Genomic DNA, 16,603 nt, shown 5'->3' on the forward strand with positions numbered 1-16,603 from the left:
TTATCTCCAACCTACCAAGGAAACTTCACACTGTTTTCCATACTGACCGTACCAACTTGCATTCTCACCAACAGTGCTCTAGGGTTAACAGTGTACTCATCTGAAGAATAAGTACTCTTTATACTAAGTTTTTGGAAGGAAAGTTATGACCAACCTAGACAGCATATTAAAAATCAGAGACATTACTTTGTCAACAAAGGTCTGTCTAGTCAAGGCTACGGTTTTTCCAGTAGTCATGTATGGATGTGAGAGTTGGACTATAAAGAAAGCTGAGCACCGAAGAATTGATGCTTTTGAACTGTGGTGTTGGAGAAGACTCTTGAGAGTCCCTTGGACTGCAAGGAGATCCAACCAGTCCATCCTAAAGGAGATCAGTCCTGGGTGTTCATTGGTAGGATTGATGTTGAAGCTGAAACTCCTGTACTTTGGTCACCTGATGCGAAGAGCTGACTCATTTGAAAAGACCCTGATGCTGGGAAAGATTGAGGGCAGGAGGAGAAGGGGACAACAGAGGATGAGATGGTTGGATGGCATCACCGACTCAATGGACACGGGTTTGGGTGAACTCCAGGAATTAGTGATGGACAGAGAGGCCTGGTGTGCTGCAGTTCATGGGGTCGCAAAGAGTCAGACACAACTGAGTGACTGAATTGAATACTTAGTTTGCCAACTGCTCCACAAAATCGACACCAAAACTGCAGGAAGGGGTGAATGGGTTGTGTCAACTGAGCCTGTGCTTTTTCATTATGTTAGCAAACTTTTCTAGATGATGCACTCAACACACCTCCACTTGTTGGTCAGGACTATATTGTGGCTGGAAGATGTCAAGGGAAAGGTGTTGAAGCTGGCATTAGCTGACCAGGATGTGGGTCAAGGGAAAGCATATAAGCGAGGCAGGGAGATGGGTGAATGGGGCTAAGCAGAAGCTGGGGAAGAGGACCTGTAACCACCACCTGGGAAAGTTGTGCTTGGGGATGGGAGACGGAGGGTGTATGATGTAGACATCTTGGCCATCTTCACCGTGGCCTTCTGCTACACCAACTGTCACCTCCACAGCTCTCCATATGGCATAAAGCCCTTCGGTCAGTGTCTTCTCTGCTTTATTACTTCAGCCAGTGTGGAACTGATTGTCTCTTAAAAACCTGAGCTCCTTTTTAAAAAAATTGAAGTATAGTCAATTTACAGTGTTTCAGGTATACAGCAAAGTGATTCCATCATATATTTATACACACACACACATATGTACATATGTTTTATGCAGATATTTCTGTTGCAGATTATCGCAAGATATTGAGTATAGTTCCCTGTGCTATACAGTAGGCTCTTGTTGTTTATTTAATTTATATTTAGGATTCATAACAAGAATCATGAAGGGTCTGAGACTTTAATCCTAATAACAAGCTAAGAAGTTATCATGGATAATGACAGAAGACATGAGACTGTGGGGTGAGAGATATTACAACAAAAGCAGCAGATAGACTTTCAAGTTCATTTGTATCAGTTTCCCATAACTTTCAAGTCTGGGGGCTATGCAAACCCTTGATGGATGCCTATAGACACATTGAGTTGCATTACAGGAGAGCATGGATCTTGGGGAATCTCCCACTTTTAGGGTGACTGTATTCTTAGTCTTGGGGAGAAGTATCTCATTCTTCAAGATCACTTCCTGCAAAAACCAGCCTGAAAATGGCCTAGAAAACATCAATCAGGGTCTTGCAGTCTTGACATACCAAGCAAGGATGTGCAGGACCGCTCAGGACCCGTGGCAAAATTGCTTCCCCCAAAGGAGTGGAGGGTGACAAGCTATACACTGCATGAAATCTGGCTGCTACCTGCTTTTGCATGATCCATGAGCTAAGGGTGGATTTTACATTTGAACCCCAAAAAGGAAGTCAATATGCCCCACAAAAAACAGTTCTACCTTTCTCATTAATAGACCTACATTACAAAGAAAAAATTTCCTGATTATACCTTGCATGTGTGTGTGCATGCTCAGTCACGTCTGACTCTTTGTGACCCCATGGACTGTAGCCTGCCAGGCTCCTCTGTCCATAGAATTCTCCACGTGAGAATACTGGAGCGGGTTACCATTTCCTACTCCAGGGGATCTTCCTGATCTAGGGATTGAACCCACGTCTCCTGCATTAGAAGATGGATTCTTTGCCACCAAGCCATGTAGACCTCGACTTTTATTAATAAAAAATCTCTTTTTGTATGTTTCTATATAATACCATTGATTTTGTCTCTTGGCCTGCAAACCCTGAACTGTCTGATATTTGACAGAAGAAGTTTGCTAGCTCCTGATCTAAGAAATTGAAAGAAAATTCTCAAAGGTCCTGTTTCTTTGCCATTTTTGTAACTCCTAATTTCACTGCTAAGCTTAGAAGAAATGTGTGACTAACCAAATTAGTTCAGGTGTCTTCAGATTCTTTTTTTAAATATAATTTTTGAAGAGGTAAACATATACATTATTTAATTCAAATCAGAATTTAAAAGGCTTTCTTATCAGCCTTTCTCCAGTAGTTGTGTTGATCTTTGAGTCTCCCATCACCGAGGCTGAGGTTTATCGCTTAAAAACACCTTGACTTTATATTTAGTCTAATAATAAGAATGACTAGCATGCTTGAATTAGAGGGATAGAATACTGCTTATCCAAACTGGTTTTTATTTGTATCATTTCCTCTTCTTTCTTGGACCCAGCTTGCCTGTGTAGCTTTATTTAGTTCTCAGTACAAATGTCAAAATAGCTAAAGTTGGTGTTTCAGTTATGTACTGGTGCATAATAAATTACCTCCAAACTTAGAGGCTTAAAGCAACAGCAATTTATTTTGTCTCACAATGCTATGAGTTGACCAGATGGCTCTCCTGCATTCTGGTGTGTCAGCTGAGCACTGGGATGGCTGGAAGGGCCCATAATGGCCTCTCTCAAGTTGCCAGAAGTTGCTTTGAAATTACTGGCTGAAGCCTTGGTTCTTCTCTCACATGGATACCTGGCTTTTCTCTGAGTGGATGTTGGGCTCTAAGAAATTCCAAACCTAGTCTAAGAAAGTACACACAAACCATTGAATTCCAAATGGTTTCTGATCAAAATATATCAGAGAAATGTACCTTGCTTATGTAAGATGTTAACCTCATGGGAAGCTGGGTGAAGTAGGTACACAGGAACCCACTGTAGTATGTTTATAATTCTTCTACAAATTGAGATTATTTTAAACTAAAAAGTTTACAAACAAATAAGTCATGGGATTAGCTGTGAAGAAGGCTGAGCGCCGAAGAATTGATGCTTTTGAACTGTGGTGTTGGAGAAGACTCTTGAGAGTCCCTTGGACTGCAAGGAGATCCAACCAGTCCATTCTGAAGGAGATCAGCCCTGGGTGTTCTTTGGAAGGAATGATGCTAAAGCTGAAACTCCAGTACTTTGGCCACCTCATGCGAAGAGTTGACTCATTGGAAAAGACTCTGAGGCTGGGAGGGATTGGGGGCAGGAGGAGAAGGGGATGACAGAGGATGAGATGGCTGGATGACATCACTGACTTGATGGATGTGAGTCTGAGTGCACCCTGGGGGTTGGTGATGGACAGAGAGGCCTGGCGTGCTGCGATTCATGGGGTTGCAAAGAGCTGGACACAACTGAGCGACTGAACTGAACTGAAGAGGAGAGAAAATAGACTCCACCTTTTGATGAGGGAATGACCAGATTATATGACAAGAGAGCACGTGGGCTGGGAGGGGTTTTTGCAGCAACCTAGTGGGCTACTAACCTCTGTTTAGATCATCTTAGCCATGGCGTGATTTGGAGAGAGAATGTGCATGTGTCTGTCTAATGCTTTCCCACCTGAATTTGACAGTCTTCCTCTTTCACTTTAGAGCCAGCTGTTAAGAAATACTTCTGTGCTCATATTACCATCTACTCCTCCCTGGACCATATTTTCTGAACATGATCCAGAAAAAAAAAGTTGTCTTGGGTCAAGCCAAGAAGCAGTCACTGACCTGATTACTGTGATGTGTTGATCCTGAGATTGAGAATCACACATAGAAATTCATCACATGCAGACTGCATGAGCTGAAGCAGAAGGTGTTTGTTCCTGGGAGACCTGAGTCTCGGTTGCAACCTCCAGCAGCAGTAACCAACCGTTTTGGCACCAGAGACCAGCTTCATAGAAGACTGTTTTCCCATGGATTGAGGAGGGGCGGGGGATGGTTTCCGGATGATTCAGGCACATCGCATTTATTGTGCAATTTATTTCTATTATTATTACATCAGCTCTCCCTCAGATCATCAGGCATTAGATGAACCCTCTGCTCCAGAATCTAGACAAACTGCCAATCATCAGTACAGCTTTGTGAGCTAATCAATCACAAGCTTTTAGATTTGAAAGCATGGCTGTAATAACTTTCAAGTCATCTGTAAACACCTCATAATTTATTTAAACTACATTTTGGGGTCTGCCTTTGTCTTTCCTGGAGTTTCAAATTCCACTCTCTATTCCTTTAACCTTCCATCATACCCCAGCATGGGAATAGAGGATTTATGAGGGAAGAGGAAGAAAGCTGGAGTTATTTGGCACAGAAATTCAATCCAACACTTCATTGTTTAAGAAAGCACACCAAAAAAAAAAAAAAAAAAGAAATCAGCATATTCATAAATGAAATTGATCTATGTTTTACTTCTTGTGCTGTCTATCTATATCAGATTTAGTTTATGAGACATGCTAGTTTTCCAAAATGCAAAAGATTTCTATCTTTGCATGTTCAGCAAAAGACGAGCCATCTGTTCTTTGACTAAGACACATTTTTAGAAGTAGATCTTTGATAAGTTAAATATTTTTTCAGTGACTATTGGTCTATTCTGATTTTCTATTTATTCTTGAATCAATTATAAAAACTATTTTTCTGAAATATCTGCAGTTCCACCCAACCTTCAAATTTGTTGGCAAAAGGCTACATGTGATACATTATTATGATCTTTCAAATGTATCCTTATTTGTGGTTTTACTGTCTTTCTCATTGATAATTTTTTGTTTTTTGTTTTCTCTCTTCTCTTGGTTTATCTTAGCTATCGTTTTTCTTTTTACTGTCTTTTTAGAAGAAAAAGCTCTGATTCTACTTATTAATTCTACTTTTCTGTTTGCTTTCTAATTTATTCATTTCTTTGGCTCTGTGGAGTACTCTCAATTTACTAATAAGGTCCAGAAGCCGAGATAACTGAGGGTAAATTTTCAACATACGTAGGAAAGTTGTCCAAATTGGTGGCAAGGCATGTGGTGGAGAGTGAGGCTGTTGGATACAGTAGGGACTTCTGAATGGTTAGTAAACAAAGTTGGGAGAGGAGGGACCACTTTCATTTAGTGTGAATGATAACATAAAGACAGTCATTTTGAGAGATTTCCCTGCAGTGCAATGAATAATTTAAAGATGTTTAGAGTAAGTAGAGCATTAAGGACAGAAAGGAAATAAAACTAGCATATTTAATGGTACTTAGGTAGATCTACTCTGCTTTGACTGCTGTCAAATTGTTTTACAGTAATCAAGAGCATCATGATTTCTAGAAAAATAATTATTCAGAAGGTTATACTTCTAAATTCAAATTTATGAAAGATCTTGGTATTCAGTGATACCTTTTCTTTCATCCAGAGCTATGAACTTCCCACATCACAATGTCTAATCTCTCCCTTCTTAAAACAAAGGCAGATCCCTCATGAACAGAAAGAGGTTTTTATGCCACTGGGGAAACAATCTATCCTTCTGCCATTTTGATAACTTATGGATAATAACTGAGATTGAATTAGGAATGGAGGGCCCTGTCTCAGGCTTCAACAATTAATAGACTATTACAGAGAAGCTACTCCTTGAATTCAGATTCCTCTGGGACCAGATGCCTGTCTTGCTGAATTTGAATGCAGAGCATGTAAAGCTTGTCCCAACATTTCATGCCAACCAGAAAATGAAGCATTTATATGGACTGCTCTCAGCCACACCCAGCAGTTTTGCTTACCTCCACCATCCTTCATTCCCTGGATCCAAGAATCTGGACCCCACAGACCTCTTAAACTGAAAATTCTCATATTATCCTCTTCCATCCCATTATTATCTCCTCATGGATCTCTAAACCTCCTAGTTTTGCTTACTCTGAACTCAACCATCTTTGAATTTTTTCCCCCAACTTCACTTTTCCATTACAATTAACCACTCATAACCAATTCAAGCTTCAGTGGTTTTTAAATTCATCTATAAAATATGCTTACTCCTTGGAAGAAAAGTTATGACCAACCTAGATAGCATATTGAAAAGCAGAGACATTACTTTGCCAACAAAGGTCCGTCTAGTCAAGGCTATGGTTTTTCCAGTGGTCCTGTATGGATGTGAGAGTTGGACATGTGAAGAAAGCTGAGCTCTGAAGAACTGATGCTTTTGAACTGTGGTGTTGGAGAAGACTCTTGAGAGTCCCTTGGACTGCAAGGAGATCCAACCAGTCCATTCTAAAGGAGATCATCCCGGGGTGTTCTTTGGAAGGAATGATGCTGAAGCTGAAACTCCAGTACTTTGGCCACCTCATGCGAAGAGTTGACTCATTGGAAAAGACTCTGATGCTGGGAGGGATTGGGGGCAGGAGGAGAAGGGGATGACAGAGGATGAGATGGCTGGATGGCATCACCGACTCAATGGACGTGAGTTTGAGTGAACTCTGGGAGATGGTGATGGATAGGGAGGCCTGGCGTGCTGTGATTAATGGGGTCGCAAAGAGTTGGACACGAATGAGCGACTGAATTGAACTGATACTCATGTAGTTCAGATGTATTCTTGCTTTCAAAGTCAGAAAAACTAGGAGTTGCCAAATACCAAACTATATTAGACCTTGGGTCAGACACTGGCTACATAATAATATTTACTCTCCCCTTTACAAACAAAGCTAGTGGAGGTGATAGAATTCCAGTTGAGCTATTTCAAATCCTGAAAGATGATGCTGTGAAAGTGCTACACTCAATATGCCAGCAAATTTGGAAAACTCAGCAGTGGCCACAGGACTGCAAAAGGTCAGTTTTCATTCCAATCCCAAAGAAAGGCAATGCCAAAGAATGCTCAAACTACTGCACAATTGCACTCATCTCACATGCTAGTAAAGTAATGCTCCAAATTCTCCAAGCCAGGCTCAGCAATATGTGAACCGTGAACTTCCAGATGTTCAAGCTGGTTTTAGAAAAGGCAGAGGAACCAGAGATCAAATTGCCAACATCCTCTGGATCATGGAAAAAGCAAGCGAGTTCCAGAAAAACATCTATTTCTGCTTTATTGACTATGCCAAAGCCTTTGACTGTGTGGATCACAAGAAACTGTGGAAAATTCTGAAAGAGATGGGAATACCAGACCACCCGATCTGTCTCTTGAGAAATTTGTATGCAGGTCAGGAAGCAACAGTTAGAACTGGACATGGAACGACAGACTGGTTCCAAATAGGAAAAGGAGTACATCAAGGCTGTATATTGTCACCCTGCTTATTTAACTTATATGCAGAGTATGTCATGAGAAACACTGGGCTGGAAGAAGCACAAGCTGGAATCAAGATTGCTGGGATAAATATCAATAACCTCAGATATGCAAATGACACCACCCTTATGGCAGAAAGTGAAGAGGAACTAAAAAGCCTCTTGATGAAAGTGAAAGAGGAGAGTGAAAAAGTTGGCTTAAAGCTCAACATTCAGAAAACTAAGATCCTGGCATCTGGTGTCATCATTTCATGGGAAATAGATGGGGAAACAGTGGAAACAGTGTCAGACTTTATTTTTTTGGGCTCCAAAATCACTGCAGATGGTGATTGCAGCCATGAAATTAAAAGATGCTTACTCCTTGGAAGGAAAATTATGACCAACCTAGGTAGCATATTAAAAAGCAGAGACATTACTTTGCCAACAAATGTCCATCTAGTCAAGGCTATGATTTTTCCAGTGGTCTTGTATGGATGTGAGAGTTGGACTGTGAAGAAAGCTGAGCACTGAAGAATTGATGTTTTTGAACTGTGATGTTGGAGAAGACTCTTGAGAGTCCCTTGGACTGCAAGGAGATCCAACCAGTCCATTCTAAAGGAGGTCAGCCCTGGGTGTTCATTGGAAGGAATGATGCTGAAGCTGAAACTCCAGTACTTTGGCCACCTCATGCGAAGAGTTGACTCATTGGAAAAGACTCTGATGCTGGGAGAGGTTGGGGGCAGGAGGAAAAGGGGATGACAGAGGATGAGATGGCTGGATGGCATCACTGACTCGATGGACATGAGTTTTAGTAAACTCCGGGAGTTGGTGATAGACAGGGAGGCCTTGTGTGCTGTGATTCATGGGGTCGCAAAGGGTCAGACATGAATGAGCGACTGAACTGAAGTGAACTGAACTTCCTTTAATAAGAAAATCTTGATTTTAAGCTGAGCACATAACTTTTCAACTAAAAGGAAATCTTAGTAGCGAGTGTGTAGGATTTTCTTCTACCCTTTCTTTGTCCACCTTCCCCAAAGAGAGATTGTGAGCCAATGAGCTATAGCCTGCCAGCAAGAACAGCAGAAAATTGGATGCAGGGTATTACCATGAACTAGGAATTATGTCTTCTACCCCCAGTATTACTGTATTTGGAGATAGGGTTTTAGGGAGATCATTAAGGTGAAATGAGGTCATAAGGGTGGTGCGCTAATCTGATGGGACTGTTAGCCTTATTAGAAGGGGTGTGCTAAGTCGCTTCAGTTGTATCTGACTCTTTGTCACACTATAGACTGTAGCCAACCAGGCTCCTCTGTCCATGGGATTCTTCAGGCAAGAATACTAGAGTGGATTACCATGCCCCACTCCAGGGGATCTTCCCAACCCAGGGATTGAGCCTGTGTCTCTTATGTCTCTTGCATTGGCAGGCAGGTTCTTTACCACTAGCACCACCTGGGAAGCCCTATTAAAGGAGGAAGAGACACCAGATCTCTATCTCCCTTTCTGTGCACACAAAATGGCCATGAAGGACACAACAAGAAGGCTACTGTTTAGAAACTAAGAGAGGCCTCACCAGAAACCAAGTCTGATGGCACCTTGATCTCAGACTTCTAGCCTCCAGAGCTGAGAGAAAACAAATGTTTTCCACCCGGACCATGGTACCTCATTGTGGCAGCCCTAGCAGGCTAATACAGGTGTATGGAAACTCTCTGTACCATCTTTGCAACTTTTCTGTAAGTTGACAATTATTTTTAAATAAAAAGTTTATTAAAGGAATAAGAGCAAGAAGAAAGAAGAGAATACGAAGGGGTCAGAATGCAGAAATACAAACATAGTCCATGTTGGAGAATGGCTCCTCTCCACCTCATTGCTATAGTTCAACCACCTCCACTTTCGATTCATTCTTTTCACCTTTGTGCTTTACCTCCCTGCCTCTCCATCGTGCTTTCATGTGCATAGTCCTCTACTTTTGTGAGTCCTCTCTCATCTTCCTCCTCTCTCATATCTGTTTGTTTAGCTTCTTTTTTTTAACAAGTTATATACTACAGTTACTTCATGCAGCCCATGTTATTTCATGATTATGATGTGGTTATTATAATGTGTTGAGTGCCGAAGAATTGATGCTTTTGAACTGTGGTATCGGAGAAGACTCTTGAGAGTCCCTTGGACTGCAAGGAGATCCAACCAGTCCATCCTAAAGGAGATCAGTCCTGGGTGTTCACTGGAAGGATTGATGCTAAAGCTGAAACTCCAATACTCTGGCCACCCTGATGCGAAGAGTTGACTCATTGGAAAAGACTCTGATGCTGGGAAGGATTGGGGGCAGGAGGAAAAGGGGACGACAGAGGATGAGATGGCTGGATGGCATCACCTACTCAATGGACGTGAGTCTGAGTGAACTCCGGGAGTTGGTGATGGACAGGAAGGCCTGGTGTGCTGCAATTCATGGGGTCGCAAAGAGTCGGACATGACTGAGCGACTGAACTGAACTGATTATAATGTGTAGGGCCACAGATAACATGTCAAATGAACAACATAAACTCTAAAGACAGTTGGATTCCAGGGACAAAGGGAGACTCCCAGGGCCCTGAATGGATTCTAACAATATTCTCTGTGGGTATAATGATAGAACAAGAGAGGAAACTGAGGTTCAAAGAAACCAAGTAACTTTCTAATGTTACCCCCTGCTATCCCCTGAATGCTTGTGTACCCCTAAAATTCATATGTTGATATCTTAAACCAGAAGGTGATGCTCTTAGGAAGTGATGGCTTTGGGAGGTAATTAGGTCATGAAAGTGGTGCCCTCATAAATGGGATAAAAGTTAAAGTCACTCAGTCGTGTCTGACTCTGTGACCCCATGGACATATAGTCCATGGAATTCTCCTGGCCAGAATACTGGAGTGGGTAGCCATTCCTTCTCCAGGGGATCTTCCCGACCTAGGGATCAAACCCAGGTCTCCTGCATTGCAGGCGGATTCTTTACTAGCTGAGGCACCAGGGAAGCCCATAAATGAGATGAGTGCCCCTATACAAGAGACTCCGGAGAGATTCTTTGCCCATTCTTCTGCCATGTGAGGGCACAATGAGAAATCTGCCTTCTAGAAAAGGGCCCTCATCCAACTATGCTAGAACATTCATCTTGGGTTTTCAGCCTCTAAAACTGCAAGGAATAAATTTCTCTTATTTGCATGCTACCTGGTCTGCAGCCCAGCTGGACTAAGACATCCCCTTATCAATACCAGTACATTAGTGGAGAATCCTAGCTCTTTGGTCCCCACCCTCAAAGCACCTGGCACACAGGAGCGCTCATTAAATGCATATTGAGTGAATGACTCAGTCTTCTACGATTGTTACATTGAAGTTCAGAGAGCACAGACTCAAATTTAAATCCCTGGCTACTTTGCTACATTATCATCATTCTTGGATGACGGTTGTTAGGACCCTTGAATAAGAAAAGAATAATTGAATATTTCTCCAAATAGTCTCCTTTCACACACTGACACTGTCATTGTGCTTAACAAACCCACATACTGTCACCATGACAACGTACTGTCCTTAGTCCCATTCCGACCATTAGACATACTTTATAAATAGAATATTCGGTTTCATTCTATCCAATTTTGCCTTAACTTTTTTTTGTGGTAAAGCCAGAGCTAATAAACAATATACTATGTTTTTGCTTTAAAGCTCAGGCTATGGTGCTCTCATGAGGTTTTGATTTAATAGTTCACACAGGTCATATGAGACTTGTGATGAGCATTTAACATTTAGAAACTATTTATTTGGTTCTTGTGACAAGTAGCAAGAAACTTTTATCTGGTAGGTGTAAAATTAGGAGCCAGAAACAAAAAGATAAACAAAAATGCCTTTCCTTCCCTGGGGACACTTACAACACAACATATAATTTATTCATGTGTATGATGCATGAATCTGTAAATTTAAAATTAGAGATAATATGGTCAGATAGTGTTTCCCTCATTTCATCTAACACAAATACGATGACTACTGATGCTCTCATATTTGCAGTTTGTTTTACATTTTACTCTGAGAGTCGCAAATTATCCTAACGCTTATAACTTGAAAAATAACAAGACAGTCAGAATAGCAAAAGAAGAGACAGCACATTAATTCCAATCAGTGGGTTGTCTTCCTGTCTTATTTTAAAATACATTTGGTAAAGAAGCAGTTTCCTTTACCTCAGTTAATAAAATATACTCTGGGAAAATTTTCAGAAAATAAAAAGCATTTCAGCCTATTTAATTATATTTTATTTTCAGTCTTAATTATTATCTTTTGGGTTTTTCTAGGGATAGGAAAATGTACAGAACTAACCAGGGTTGGTAATAACAATGGTAATAGTAGTTATTCTATGTGTTAGGCATGGTGGTCTGCCTATTTATACTCATTACCTCATTTAATCCTGATCATAACCTTGTGAAATATGTACCATCATCAGCCCCATTTAGAAAATGAGAAATCTGGGGCTTAAAGAGATTAAGTAATTTGTTGAGCCTCTAAATAGTGAAGGTGAGGGGAAGGAAATTTTGAATCTTCTTGGTACTCATCTTCATTAATGAAAAGGTCCTACTTCATCTGTTCTCAAAGTAACTGTAAGACCATTTGCAGCAGATTTTTTTACTACAAAGGAATATTTTAAGCAAAGACATTTCTATTCCTTCACAATATACCTTAGGTTATTAATGTCTCTCTTGCTATGAGTAAAACCTACATCCTGTCGCTCTATAATACTAACACATCTCCAGCTAGACTCTGGATCCAGAATACTACCCCTGAGGTCACTGTGATGTTAACGTTTCCATTTGGATCTTCCTCCGCCTTCTTCTCTGGGAGCCCGGTTCCGCATCCTTGACTCAGAGCACATACCAATGACTCTGGGTGGCAATGATGCAACCCACCCTAGTTAATATGTCATTAGCAGTCAGCACTGCTGTGGGTGGAAGAGAAAACGACTCTCACTTTGGGCTGAAATAAAAATGTCTACTGTACACGGAGGCAACAAAAAGGATTGGGAGTATAACTGGGAAAGGCATGGTTATTGTTCCCTTAGAGGCCCCGTGCTGTCAAAATCTTAGTTAAAACATTTTGTCCTCATCTTTCTATGACTGGGAAATATTTCTTAATGTTGAAAACAGAAGGGAAAAATCACTGATACTAGAACCTGAAAGTTAATGGAAAGTATTAGATTTCACCCAGAGTCCTGTAAGTGGCCCGAGAAGAAAATCAGAATATAAGGAAAGAAAGAAAAAACAGAGCTTTGTAAGATCTCAGAGTTAATGGATAAACTTTCAAAGTGCTGAAAACCTGAAAGCAACCTAGATGAACATCCAGAAATCTGAGACTTCACTACGGAGCTGCCTAATTACTCAAATCTACAGTGACTGAGGGGAAAAAAAAAAACAAAAACGGTTGCTTTGTAAGATTCTTGTCCTCCAGGGACGGTTAAAACATGGTTCTAATTCCAACATGAATGTTTGGATGGCCCAGACCAGTTTTTCTTAGCCTCAGCACCACTGACATTAGGGCCAGGCGCTTTTTGTTGTGGGACTGTCATGTGCCTTGTGGAGTATTTACCAGCATCCGTGATCTGTGCCACCTAGATACTGGCAACTTACCACCTCCCTCAGTCATGACTATCAAAAACATTCCCAAGCATTCCATGTGGAGCAAAATCACCAGTGGTTTAGAGAACCAATGGATTAGATGTCCCTTTTCCAAGCTCCTATTATGTTTGGTGACCCAGCTGACACTTCATTAGGAGACTCAAATACATAGGGTCAGCCCAGGGATAAGGACTTCTGCACTCCATCTGCTACTGCTGCTAAATCACTTCAGTCGTGTCCGACCCTGTGCGATTCCATAGATGGCAGCCCACTAGGCTCCTCTGTCCCTGGGATTCCCCAGGCAAGAACACTGGAGCGGGTTGCCGTTTCCTTCCCCAACGCATGAAAGTGAAAAGTGAAAGGGAAGTTGCTCAGTTGTGTCTAACTCTTTGTGACCCCGTGGACTGCAGCCTACCAGGCTCTTCCATCCATGGGATTTTCCAGGTAAGAGTACTGGAGTGGGTTGCCATTGCCTTCTCCTTCTGCACTCCATCAGGCAGCCTTAAATCCCAACTCTTTTGCTTACTAGCTCTATGGGCTTGGTCAAGTTACTAAATAATAACATATCAGTTGTTGTTGTTGTTGTTGTTTAGTTGCCAAGTGAGATTTCCTGAGGTGGGGGAAAGAAAGCTGTCAGGAAAGGGAAAGGGGGAGTTGTTCAGTGGATTCAGGGTTTCAGTTTTACAAGATGAGAAAGTTCTAGAGTTCTGCTGTCCAATAACATGCACAAAGCTAACACTACTGTACTGTATACTTACAAATGATTGTTGTTGTCGTTCAGTAGCCAAGTCATATCCAACTCTGTGATTTCATGGACAGAAGCACGCCAGGCTTCCTTGTCCCTCATCATCTCCTGGTGTTTGCCCAAGTTTGTGTCCATTGAATCGGTGATGCCATCCAACCATTTCATCCTCTGTCACTCCCTTCTTCTCTTGCCCTCAGTCTTTCCCAGTATTAAGGTCTTCTCCAATGAGTCAGCTCTTTGCATTAGGTGGCCAAAGTATTGGAGCTTTACTTCAGCATCAGTCCTTTCAGTGAGTATTCAGGGTTGATTTCCTTTAAGATTGACTGGTTTGATCTCCTTGCAGTCCAAGGACTCTCAAGAGTCATCTCCAACATCACAGTTCAAAAGCATCAATTCTTCTGCCTTCCTCTTATGGTCCAGCTCTCATGTTCATACATGACTACCAGAAAGACTATAGCCTTGACTATATGCACCTTTGCTGGCAAAGTGATGTCTTTGCTTTTTAACACACTGTCTAGGTTTGTCATAGCTTTCTTGACAAGAAGCAATTGTTTCTAATTTCACGTCTGCAGTCACTATCCGCAGTGATTTTAGAACCTGAGAAGAGGAAATCTGTCACTACTTCCACCTTTTCCCCTTCTATTTGCCATAAGGTGATGGGGCCAGATGCCATTATCTTAGTTTTTTTTTTTTTTAATATGGTTTTAAACCAGCTTTTTCACTCTCCTCTTTCACCCTAGTCAAGAGGCTCTTTAGTTCGTCTTCACTTTCTGCCATTAAAGTGGTTTCAGTAGCTAATATCTATTAAGTGTGTATGCATTCACTTTTCAACCAGAAAGTACTGAAGGAGCCAGGAAATATACTAGGTCCTGGGGATATGATTCTGAGCCAAAATAATGCTGACTCTGATTTTGTGGAATGTAACAGCCTAGCAATGGGATGGAAATTAATCAAGCTGTTGCTCATGTAAGTGCGTAATTACCCAGTCAGATGAATGCTGTGGAGTAAAGTACATGGCATTAGCATGTAAATAGGTCTGTAGTTGAAGAAAGCTTCAGGCATTCTGAGGGCTTCCCTTGTAGCTCAGTCAATAATGTGGCTGAGTCGCAGGAGGAAAATTTGCCAGGGGCCTGTCTGCTGAGCGCTTTTCCTGTGGGTGGCATGGAGTGGATTCATGCCACATGATACAGGTATTGTTGTTAATACCCTTATTTTTAAAAACCAAATCATAATTTGTCCTTCCTTCCTTCCTCTTTGGGTAACCATAAGTTTGTTGTCTATGTCTGTGAGCCTGGTTCTATTTCATAAATAAAAAATTTGTGCCATTTTTAAAATTTCACATGTAAGTGGTATATTTGTCTTTCTCCGTCTGACTTACTTCACTTAGTATGATAATCTAGGTCTATCTATGTTGCTGCAGATGGCAACGTTTCATTCTTTTTTATGGCGGGGTTGTATTTCATTGTGTATATGCACCACGTCTTCTTCATCCATTCATCTGTTGATGGGCATTTAGGCTGTTTTCATGTCTTGGCTATTGTGAATAGTACTGCTATGAACACTTAAGTACATGTCTCTTTTCAAATTAGAATTTTCTCTGGATATATGCCCAGGACTAAGATGACTGAAGCATATGGCAGCTCTATTTTTAATTTCTTAAGGAACCTCCATACTGTTTTCCATAGTTGCTGCACCAATTCACATTCCCCACCAGCAGGGTAGGAGGGTTCCTTTTTCTCCACATCTTTTCCAGCTATTATTACTTGTAGACCTTTTGAGTTGATACCTCATTATAGTTTTGATTTGCATTTATCTGATAATTAGTGATGTTGAGCACCTTTTCATGTGCCTATCAGCCATCTGACTGTCTTCTTTGGAGAAATGTCTATTTAGGCCTTTTACACATTTTTTTGATTGGGTTTTTTTGTTGTTGTGTTGATACTGAGTTGTATGAACTGTTTGCGCATCTTGGAAATTAAGGCCTGTCAGTCACATCATTTGTAAGCATCACTAATTTTGATGCTGACAAGTTTATCACCCTTTCCTTTATGGTATATACTTTTTATGTGTCATTTAAGAAAACCTTTCTTACCCAAAGTCATGAAGACATTTTGTTATTAAATGTTCAAGCTTTATTTTTTTTAATGTCTTTCACACACTAGAGATGATTTCTGTATATGGTGTAATGTAGGAATCTGATTTTGTGTTTTCCCTTATGGATAACCAATTGTCCTAGCACTCTTGAGCCTCACTGATCAATATGGCCACCTCTGTCACATAAACATTAACCAAATGTGTGCAGGTCTGCTTCTAGGCTCTTTGCTTCTGATTGTCTTTCCTTGTCACATTGTCTTAATTATTACAATTTTGTCATAAGTCTTAATACCTGATAGGGTATGTGTTGATCTTATCTAATTGTTTTAAATATTCTTGACTCTGTTTCTCAACAAAGATTTTAGGTAAACTTTCAAGTTAAGTTCACCTCCTACTGAGAGGCAGCAGCAGGTTTTTGAAGTACTGGAAAAGGGTGAATGGAGTGTTTCTTTCCCCCAACTGTCTCCTTAGCAGGCCACACCAGATTGTCTGTGTCCCTTTACTGAAGAGCTCAGTTCCCTTCATGTAGCCTTCTCCACAGAGCTGCTCCATCCAGATTCTGCCAAGCATACCATCTCCCCACCTCCCTGAGCCCAGAGGTGATACAGCTCTCCACACCCATCTGCAATTATCAGACTCTCAGTCCTGCTCTCATCACCTTGATTTCCTTAATCTCTGCCAC

This window comes from Bubalus kerabau, chromosome 9, assembly GCF_029407905.1.
Source record: "Bubalus kerabau isolate K-KA32 ecotype Philippines breed swamp buffalo chromosome 9, PCC_UOA_SB_1v2, whole genome shotgun sequence".
NCBI lineage: Eukaryota > Metazoa > Chordata > Mammalia > Artiodactyla > Bovidae > Bubalus > Bubalus kerabau.